General features: G+C 37.1%; 1 pseudogene; it reads left to right on the top strand.

Moving 5' to 3' along the window:
* Positions 1–608: 608 nt before the first annotated feature.
* LOC110299171 (S-adenosylmethionine decarboxylase proenzyme 1 pseudogene) lies at positions 609–2,333 on the top strand (annotated as a pseudogene).
* The last annotated feature ends 8,739 nt before the right edge of the window (positions 2,334–11,072 follow it).

Raw genomic sequence — 11,072 nt, 5'->3', positions numbered from 1 at the left:
TATTTTTGCAATCTCTAAATCATTTTACTGGGATTTTGGAAAATAAAAATAATGAATTTGTATGTTCAACTGGCATCATGAACTGGAAATTCTACTTTATGGTTTAAATATTTTCCTTGTATATAGGTGGTTTCTTCTACAAACAACATAGAGTTGAGCATCAATCACATATGTTGCATAGATTATTTGTTATAAATGGAAACACTGAAGAGAATACAATAATGTGAAAAGCTATGACAACTGACCAGTTAGTACTAATAGTAGTTATTACTGGGTGGTCAGAACTTCTGACATAAGCAATTGGACTAATACAGGTTCCCTTGATGGGCACGGGATAGATGGGCATCTGTGATAGCAGAGACATAACAACAAGAAAATGTCAATGATTTATTTTCCACTCTCTTTTAAGAGGATGTATGTTTAAACAAATAGATATTAGGAGAATCAGTAAAAACTAGTTATTGAATATAAATAATACTTGATGAGAAAGAAGACCTACCCCGGTGGAGAGAGGAACAAGTAACATTAAGACCCTGGGCCCCAGCGTAAAATGAGTAAAAGCAATACTAATTTAAAAGGCATAAGGAGGCTCGCTCACACAGTATGGCCGGCGACATTAGCTAGCGCTCGCTCAACTCTCTCTAACGGGAAAGCAGCGGACTACAAGAGACTGAACTGTATCTGCCTCTATTTCCAACAGACTCACGTTCAACTTTCGCTCACGAAAATAGCCGGGAAAATTTTATTAGTCCTTTTTTTAAAAAAAGTTAATATAAAATTATAGCAAAAAAAAAAAAAAAAAGGAACCTGAACTTTAGTAACACAGCTGGAACAATCCGCAGCGGCGGCAGGAGCGGCGGGAGAAGAGATTTAATTTAGTTGATTTTCTGTGGTTGTTGGTTGTTCGCTAGTCTCACGGTGATGGAAGCTGCACATTTTTTCGAAGGGACGGAGAAACTGCTGGAGGTCTGGTTTTCCAGACAGCAGTCCGACGCAAGCCAGGGATCTGGGGATCTTCGTACCATCCCAAGATCTGAGTGGGATGTCCTTTTGAAGGATGTGCAGTGCTCAATCATAAGTGTGACAAAGACTGACAAGCAGGAAGCTTATGTACTCAGTGAGAGTAGCATGTTTGTCTCCAAGAGACGTTTCATTTTGAAGACATGTGGTACCACCCTCTTACTGAAAGCACTGGTTCCCCTGTTGAAGCTTGCTAGGGATTACAGTGGGTTTGACTCAATTCAAAGCTTCTTTTATTCTCGTAAGAATTACATGAAGCCTTCTCACCAAGGGTACCCACACCGGAATTTCCAGGAAGAAATCGAGTTTCTTAATGCAATTTTCCCAAATGGAGCAGCATATTGTATGGGACGCATGAATTCTGACTGCTGGTACTTGTATACTTTGGATTTCCCAGAGAGCCGAGTAATCAGTCAGCCAGATCAAACCCTGGAAATTCTGATGAGTGAGCTTGACCCAGCAGTTATGGACCAGTTCTACATGAAAGATGGTGTTACTGCAAAGGATGTCACTCGTGAGAGTGGAATTCGTGACCTGATACCAGGTTCTGTCATTGATGCCACACTGTGCAATCCTTGTGGCTACTCGATGAATGGAATGAAATCGGATGGAACATATTGGACTATTCACATCACTCCAGAACCAGAATTCTCTTATGTCAGCTTTGAAACAAACCTAAGTCAGACCTCCTATGACGACCTCATCAGGAAAGTCGTGGAAGTCTTTAAGCCAGGAAAATTTGTGACCACCTTGTTTGTTAATCAGAGTTCTAAATGTCGCACAGTGCTTTCTTCGCCTCAGAAGATTGACGGCTTTAAACGTCTTGATTGCCAGAGTGCTATGTTCAACGATTACAATTTTGTTTTTACCAGTTTTGCTAAGAAACAGCAACAACAGCAGAGTTGATTAGGAAAAATGAAGAAGAAAAAGCGCAAAAAGAGAAGACACACAGGAGGTGGTGGCTGCTTTCTAGATGCTGATCCTGAGGGTCGTGCTGACCATGACCACCACCTCGTAGTTGCAGAAAGCCCTAGGTGTAATGATAGTGTAATCATTTTGAAGTGTATGCATTATTATATCAAGGAGTTAGGTATCTTGCATGAATGCTCTCTTCTGTGTTTAGGTGTTCTATGCCACTCTCGCTGTGGAACTGAAGTGCATGTAGAAAAGACCTTTGACTGTATGAATCTTTACGACACTTGTGAAAATGATACAATTTGGTTTATGCACAGTGTAATATTTCTGCAGGCATCATCCAAAATTCCCCACAGACAAGGCTTTCGTCCCCATTAGATGCAGCCTCAGCTGACATCTGCGACTGTTCTATTAAATTGCTGCCAGAGTTTTTACATCCACTTACCTCCACTTTCTAGGGCATATTCTCTAGTAATATTACTCAAAACCAATTTGTACTTCATACAGGTGTTTTATGCAATGGCAATTAAAGGTTTTCTTCCACAAGTTGAGTCTTTGTAAGAAAATGACTCCAGTTGCTTGTTTTATGTTCTGCTGTTTTAATAGTTGCTCCTGCATTTAGAGTCCTATGGTTTTTCCACCACCTTTGATGAAGCCCACTGTTACACTGTGGGCTTATAATTTTACACCCCAGATGAGAGTTTGGAGATGGTCCCTTGCTTAATTTTTTTTTCCTAAGACATAAGAATGTGGTCTCTTTTTTGGCATGAACTTCTGTGGAAGATAAATGACAAAACTGAATGTATCAAATGAAAAGAACTCAGTCTCCAGGGCAATGAGCAAAGAGAACCCATTAAAGAAAACTCCATGGAAATGATAGGCTGTGCAGTGCACCTTAATTAGCGTTAATGGAGTGCCTACCATGCCTTCACTAACTTACTAAGTGATAGGAATGTCCACTATGTCAAAGCAGAAATGTAGTCCTAGCATTCTGACCTCAGTAAGTGCTGCCGTTGCCACCAGGTTTTACTAAAGGAGATTTTGATTCGAAGGAGAATCTGTGGTTTCCACCTGTCCTGCCATCGGCTGGTCTCTGGTCTTCCTTTCACCATGGCCTTCAGATGATCAGATGAATGACTGACCAGAGGGAGGAGGCCTCTCCAGGTTACTCAGCCAGATAGTGAATGTATGAATGGATGGAACGGCACAATATTCTGAATCTATTTAATGGCACTAGAAATAATAGGTGTTGAAGAGTCGGCATGTTGGTGGGACTTAAACAGAAAAGAGCAAACTGGACTAAACTCCCTATTTATTGCCCTCCTGTTTTCTTGGTAGTTTCTGGACTGATGCAGTGATGTTTTGTTCCTTCCGTATTTATAACGAAACACTTTTTTAGCGTTTCTAAACAGAGTCTACTTGGTTTGAGATCAAGTGGTTGGAACACTGTCTGGACTCTCTACACGGTGTTGATTGAAGGCTTCTTTGGGGAAGCTTTCGGTCAGCTTTATCTGTCTGATTCTGTAATGAGCACAGCACCTACTTTGAATTGCTATTTGGAGGGCCAGTGCTTATTTAAGCTGGATTTTGTAACCCAGTAGATTTTGGCTTGAGGTCTGATTTCCCCATCTTAAATTAAGAATCCTAATGTTGAGAATTGCATAGGTTTGTGTGGAACAAAGCCTAGAACAACTGTAGGTAAACTAGTGATCTAGTCTAATTACAGGTGGGGAAGTTTTGGTGCCATAATTTCTCTTTGTTGGTGTTGGACTTTTAATCAGCTGAAATGTATTTCTGTACCACAATGTAAGCTTCAATAAAAGTTTGCTTAATTGTCTAGTAAAAAAAATAAAAATAAAAAATAAAAAAAATAAAATAAAAGGCATAAGGAGAAATGGGGAGCCAAAGTTGGAAAGGATGAATACAATAGGCATCCTAAGGCACAAACAGAAAGTTAAAATAATATTCACAAGCCTAAAACATCATGGCATGCTGCAATGAAAGCATAAACTCTGTAGCAGGTGTCTGGGTCATAAGTCTGTATCTATCATTCTGAGAAACTTTTATGACTCTGAACAAATTACACAGCTATTAGCTTTACTGTTATCTGTAAACAAAAACATGACACTCATTATATTGCATTGTTGTGAGCTTTAAACACCCTAAAACACACATAATAAGCTTGACAGAAATGTTCACTATAGGAATGAATGATTATTAATTTTACTCAAACTTCAATTAACCATACAAATCAATTATCACAGAAAGTAATAGCTATAACTATTTCCTTTTTAAGTATTTTTGAAGATGTATTTATCTTCATTTCATATGTATAAAATAAAGTCTTCAGATCTCTTGGAACTGGAATTATGGAAAGTTGTAAGCTACCATGTGGAACTGAACATGGGTTTTTGGTTAAAAAAAACAGTAACTGTCCTTAACCACTAAACCATGTCTCCAGCCCCTTTATGGCATTTTCATTCATATGTCTCATTATTCTTTATTTTGTTTAATTCATCTCCCTCCCCAATGCCCTCCCCCACCCCTATTCTCCTCTTGCTAAATCTCATGCTTCTTTGTTCCACTCACCTGCTTTATGTCACATATACTGCATTTTCCTTTTTCCCCCTTAAGCTGTCATTTCCTCTATATGGTTCTCCTTTAAGTTCGTGTTTTCTCTCTCTCTCTCTCTCTCTCTCTCTCTCTCTCTCTCTCTCTCTCTCATACACACACACACACAACACACAATCATTCATATACACATGTACACTCACACGGATTCAAATCCAAATTTCACATATTAGATAAAATAAGATTTTATTATTTTATTATTTTATTATTTATTATTTTATTAGATAAAATAAGCTTCCAAACGCTGACACCATTGCATACACTAGCAAGACTTTGCTGAAAGGACCCAGATATAGCTGTCTCTTGTGAGACTAGGCCGGGGCCTAGCAAACACAGAAGTGGATGCTCACAGTCAGCTATTGGATGGATCACAGGGCCCCCAATGGAGGAGCTAGAGAAATTACCCAAGGAGCTAAAGGGGTCTGCAACCCTATAGGTGGAACAACAATATGAACTACCCAGTACTCCCCAGAGCTCATGTCTCTAGCTGCATATGTATCAGAAGGTGGCCTAGTCAGCCATCAGTGGAAAGAGAGGCCCATTGGTCGTGCAAACTTTTTCTGCCTCAGTACAGGGGAACGCCAGGGCCAAGAAGTGGGAGTGGGTGGGTAGGGGAGTGGGTGGGGGAGCGTGTGGGGGACTTTTGGGATAGCACTAGAAAGGTAAATGAAATAAATACCTAATTTTAAAAAAGATGAAAAAAAAAAAAGAAATATTTTGACTTATTTTACATAAGAATGATTTACAGCTCTACTGATTTTCTTGTTAATGTCATGACCTCATGATTTTTTTTTTAACTGCTGTGTAAAATCCAATTAGTTACAAAGATCCAGGCTAATCCACTGATCTACTTCCTAACTACTGTGAATGAGACAGCAGTGAGCATGGAAGTAAAAGTATCTCTGTGGTATTTGACTTCTAGTCCACATGTCTGGAGTGGCCTTGCTGGGTTATATGGCAATTGTACATGCATGAGGTAATTATCAGCCATACGCTGCAAGATTCACTGTTGCAGAATTTGTAACAAAGGGGTTCCCACAGTAAGATTGAGACTAGCCAGAGACTAAGACTATTGTCCATGGGCTAAATATTCAAAACAACATAAAGATACTTCTTCATTTCAGACTCTAAAATGCTGTGTCACAGTAGATGAGAAGAGTCATCTGACAACCCAGGGGAAATTCACTGCTTCTCTGCACAACAGTCATTCCCAGAAACTTGTAGGCCAAGGACAATGTGTTCTTGAACTAATCTTGAACTAAGTTTATCAAGAAGTAAGTCTTGGCTGCCTGGGTCATTGCCCAACTTCCAGATCTTATGCTGTGTATTCACCTAAGTTTCCCTCCAGGTCCCCAGTGTAGGCCACTGGGATCACTGATCATCTGTGTTCTCTAGCATCAGAGTGACTCATTAACAACTTTTTAATGAGGACACAGTAAGTGTCCATTAGTACATCATTTAGACTGAAGCCCCAGAGAAAACTGAGGACAAAAATCAGTGACAACAGAGTTCAGACCACAAGCAGCATATCGGAGTGAAGAGAGTGGACTTTCTCGGCAGAATCCACCAGGCTTTTACTGTTGGGTCTCCAGGGTCTTTGCAGGTCCCAGTGGCTATGATTCTGGATATAAAAATGGAGGGACCAGGGGCTTCGTGGGAGGAAGGGACCACTGAGCAGAGTGATCTGAGACCTGCCATAGCTCTCAGCAGAGAGAGACTCTGATGAAATCAGAGGCTCAAGTGCAGTATCTTTTTTTGTTCCTTTAGTTCATTAAATTCTACTTGTCCAAGGAGACAATGCCTTCTTCTCCCCTCTTCCCTGTGTATATCTCACAAACATCCTATCCGTTCTCAGGGTTTTAACAAACCATTCCTGTGGACATGAAACTTGGGCATGGATCAGTGGTGGAGCCTCCTGATTGGCTCCTCTGCCTTCAGTAATGATGAAGATTCAAATGCACTCATAGCTCACTCTATTTAACCCTTCTCAGTATATCCAGATTTTATTTTAAATTCATTTGAGGCAATCTGTCATTACTAAGCTTAAAATTCTTATGTGTTCCTGCATCTTCAGAGTAAAACACTTTCTCAGTGTGCCGTGTAAGTCCAAAAACTAGCTTACTACTCAAAATTCAGTTTTGCCTTCCATGTATCTACTCAATTATACTAATACTGAACATTTTATCCCTTTACAAAATGTGTATTTTTATCCCTTTACAAAATGTGTATTTTACTTTCTGTGAATACTCTGTATTCCCCTTAACAGCATGAAGTTCAAAAGGACTGGATGCATGTTCTGTGTGTTATCCTTACTGATCATGCAAGCTCATACAATGGCTCTAAATTTACATCCTGCAGTTATTAAATTTTAAATGTAATATAATAAATTACACAAGTATATTATTCCATTTGTAGTGATAAAATAAGATCAGTAAATGCTAACCACTGACTTATGTGAACTCTTGATGAACTGGTTATATAAATATGTTTTATTCTTTGTGGAATTGCCACAAATGTGGCTTCAAGTTTTTCTCTTATCTTTTAAATATTGCACAAACATTTTAGTCTTATTTAAATGTTAATATAAATATAAAAATACATCAAGGTGAATAATGTAGAAATTATGGAATAAAGAATCAAATTCAATAGCATCATTAAGAGAAATACTAAGATGAATACATTGCAGGTTTGATATTCATAGATAAAATTTTGAATTTTAATATGAATATATTTGCCTTAAATGAAATGAACTAATCACATGGAATACCTTCTAGAGCTATTAACCTTCATTTATGACATCGCTTTAAATGTCTACATGGAAGTCCAAAGAAAATCAATTTATGTCAAATGTTGCTATGTAGTTCCTTCATTCATTCATTAGTTAATATTACAATACTATAACAGAAATGAGGAAACATATTCTAGAAAATAAAAATATCCAAGCTTAATGTAAAACTGTAGAGCATGAATAGTTCAAAATGCTTTAATTATATCATTTAAAACATATTTGGCATTTGACCTATGATGTTTTCCCCTTAACATTTTCATTAGAGTATTAATTTATTCACTTTGCGTCCCAATATCTGCCCCACCTTCCCTTGAGTACAATATTTTCCATTATTGAAGAATATCCATGACACATATTCAAATATCAGTTCATTGTGTGAACATGAGTTAATGTCTTAATTAATCTATTTCTTATTAATCTATTCTGTCTTCAAATCTGTCTTTATATCCTTTTGCATGTCCCCCCCCCCTTGGAAATTTGCCATATAGCCTTGATAACTTTCTTAGTTTAATTTTCATTCAATTTTTACGTTAAGTGTTCAAAAATACTTAATTTCATATAGGCTGATTCACCTTTCTTCTCATGAGTGTTACTGTAGAATACTGCTTAGACATCCACATTCTAGGATTAAATCTGAGTGCAGTTTCTTCACAATTGTCTATAGCTCAGTTTCACCATTTAAATCATTTTCCATATCAAATGCAATTGTATGCTAAAAGTTGAGAGGTTAGCTGCACTTTATTGCACTCCCTCAATACTTTCTATTCTTGTACATAAATTCTTGTAGTCAAAGCATGTCCATACGTCATTCATTTCTACTTTTGGAGTTTGATATTTTTTTACTGTAATATTCTCATAATTACATAAATGCTTTTCATGCCTATATTTTAGTCAAGTTTATTTTCACAGTGCCTAAAAAGTATTAGGTGACTGTGTTAGGTGTCTTTATTCTTCATATGTGCCCTTCAAGATACTATATATTTCTTTTATAGTTAAGTAAAATAATGGTTTTGAAACTTTTTTAGATTTGTTTATTATATATAGTGTTCTACACTACACATGGGCCTGCAGGACAGAAGAGGGCACCAGATCTCATTATACATGGTTATGAGACACCATGTGGTTTCTGGGAAATGAAGTCAGGACATCTAGAAGAACAGCCAGTGCTCTTAAATTCTGAGCCATCTCTCCAGCCTTAAAATTAGTTTTTTTATTCACAAATGAATACTCTTTTTATCTTTGTCATCTCTACCAGTTATTTTATACCTGACAGTTTAAATTACTTGCTCTGTCTTTTGGTAGACTCTAAACTTCAATGATCACTCACACATCATCACACAAGTTACTCTAAAGGAAATGAATAAATATTGAAATTTCATTTCATTTAGAACCTAACTCTCCCTTCAGGTAGTTGATGAACTATTGATGAATATTTGGCTTTGAAACTTCATGCTTATGTTTCTAAGAAGTTTAACCAAAAAAAAAAAAAAGGAATTTGTTATTTTGGATGTTGCTTGTTTTGTGGGCTACTTGAAGGTTGCAAAGTTTAAATTATTTGAAGCCTATTATACATATTAATTTTCCACTTCCTTATATTAAATTATTTTCAGGATCTTAATTTTGATACACAGTGGATTAGGCAACAACCAATAACCAATTGCCAATCTGGGTTCCAATAGATTGAAGAAGTTCCCAGGATTGGCACCCATGAACTGAGTAGGTAAGAAAGTTGGGGTAGCCCGTTGAAGGGGTTTCATTCATCTAATCCCCTAAATGTGTTTTTAGGCATAGCTTCTTCCCTTTCCTCCTATGAATCACCTCAAAAAAACCCCCACAAAATTTAATAAAATAATGACCTTTTAAAACTCTGTCCTTTGTCAAATTTATAGAAGCATGGGCCCTGAGACAATGATAATGTTAACTATTAATTTTGTCAGTAGATGAAAATTGAAACAGTGACACATTTGTTAGGGTAAATATATATAATGTATAAATTGAATCTTTCTGGGTTTTACTTGATCATAGTCCTTTGCCTTAGGATGCTATTCATGCATCCTAAGTTATAGTTAATAATTAATAGTTAATAAAGTATTAATAATTAAGAATAGTAATAACAATTAATAATTAATAGTGAAGTATTTTCAGTGTGAAGGAAGCATGGAGCTGCCTAGAAATGCTTGATTTCTTTTATAAAATGAATAATTTTTTAAAGAATAAAATAAAGGGAATGATCAAAGTTTAGGTTGCCAGTGGCCTGCCCCAGTGATGGCCAGGTCACACAGAGGAGATAAGGAGTCAGTGAGGGAGAAGTGAGTCAGGCACAGGGTCTGAGGAATATAATACCCTGCCTGACTGGCAGTCAGAGTGCTTCTTCATTCATACAGAACTCAGTAGTCATGGATAGATTCATGCTTTTCCAGAGCATAGATCATACATTGTTATCCCTCGACATGTGTCTTAACTTCCTCTTGGTCATTAGTTTAATCATCACTGATAAACAGTGACAGAACAGAATTGTCTTTTACAATCATTTTCCCTCATTAACCTCATAACTCAACATTTAAGAATATTGTGATTTCGACGACACCAGAAAGAAAATCTCCAAGCCAGCCTGGGCAGATTGTCATACTCTGATCAGTCTGTTATTAACTCTTAATGATCAGAATGCCAATTATCATTAGATAAAAGAAAAATCTTCAGGCTGAAGCTGCTGTAGTTATTATTAAATTTCTTCTCATGAAATAATATCTATATTTTATTTTATTTTATTGTAGAATTTATTTGTATGTCTATTGTTCCTTGGTCATACATTACCATACAAGTCCTGTATGAGCTAACTTTTCTAAGAAATGGAGTCTTAATATTTTATTCTTTTATCATTTATGCACACCATTCTTTGTCCACCAGTATAAGCTCCTGTGTAGTGAAGAGATAACATGAGCAAATCTAACTTTGTTGTTGTATATTTCTCTCCAAGGGTATACCATACGAGGCCCCCAAACTTCTATGCCATATAATGCCTGAGTGAATGGAAGAAGAGGCTTTTAACCTGATCTGCTGCCAACTCCTCTAGCCACTGAATCTTGTTTACCTTTTTTAAGTTTACTTTGTTCTGATTATCTTGTTCCTGAGTATGTACAGGGGCAGATGTTCCAAGAGTATTTTGGAGTTCTAGCCTCATAAGGAGATCTCTGTTGTCTTTATCTGAGTCAGAAACTCCAGGCCATAAGGAAGACCTTCAAGAAGGCCAAATAAGAATATCTCCCAAAAAGCAGGAGGGATTGTAGGTTCATGACTTTCCTGGGAAAGCTTATAAGCAATACTCCTGGAAGAAAGCATTTATTCATAAAAAAATTCCATCAATCCAATATTCCAAGTTGTACAAATATTAACAGAAGCTCCAAGCATGCAACATGTGACTATCAAGGCCAAAAGTGGAAGACCACATGACAGAGACTGCATCACTCAGCTTGCTTTACTAAATCTTTGTCAAGAAGCAACGCTGGCTTTATGACTTCACTATTCCCATTAGATATGACTGTGTCATTAGGTATTTGTTATATACCTTTGCCTTCATTGTTAGGCTTCACAAGGTGCTTCATCTTGGAACAGATGTGGCTTTACCTCTTTCCCTGCCAATTATCAAGGGTCTGAAACATAAACCCAGAGTCTGCTTTGAGTGATCAAGAATCTATCTCCATGAGCACACAGGTTATTT

The sequence above is a fragment of the Mus caroli genome, unplaced genomic scaffold (genome assembly GCF_978045245.1).
Source record: "Mus caroli unplaced genomic scaffold, Mus_caroli_1 scaffold_8, whole genome shotgun sequence".
Classification (NCBI taxonomy): domain Eukaryota; kingdom Metazoa; phylum Chordata; class Mammalia; order Rodentia; family Muridae; genus Mus; species Mus caroli.
This window is presented reverse-complemented; position numbering and strand designations above follow the sequence as displayed.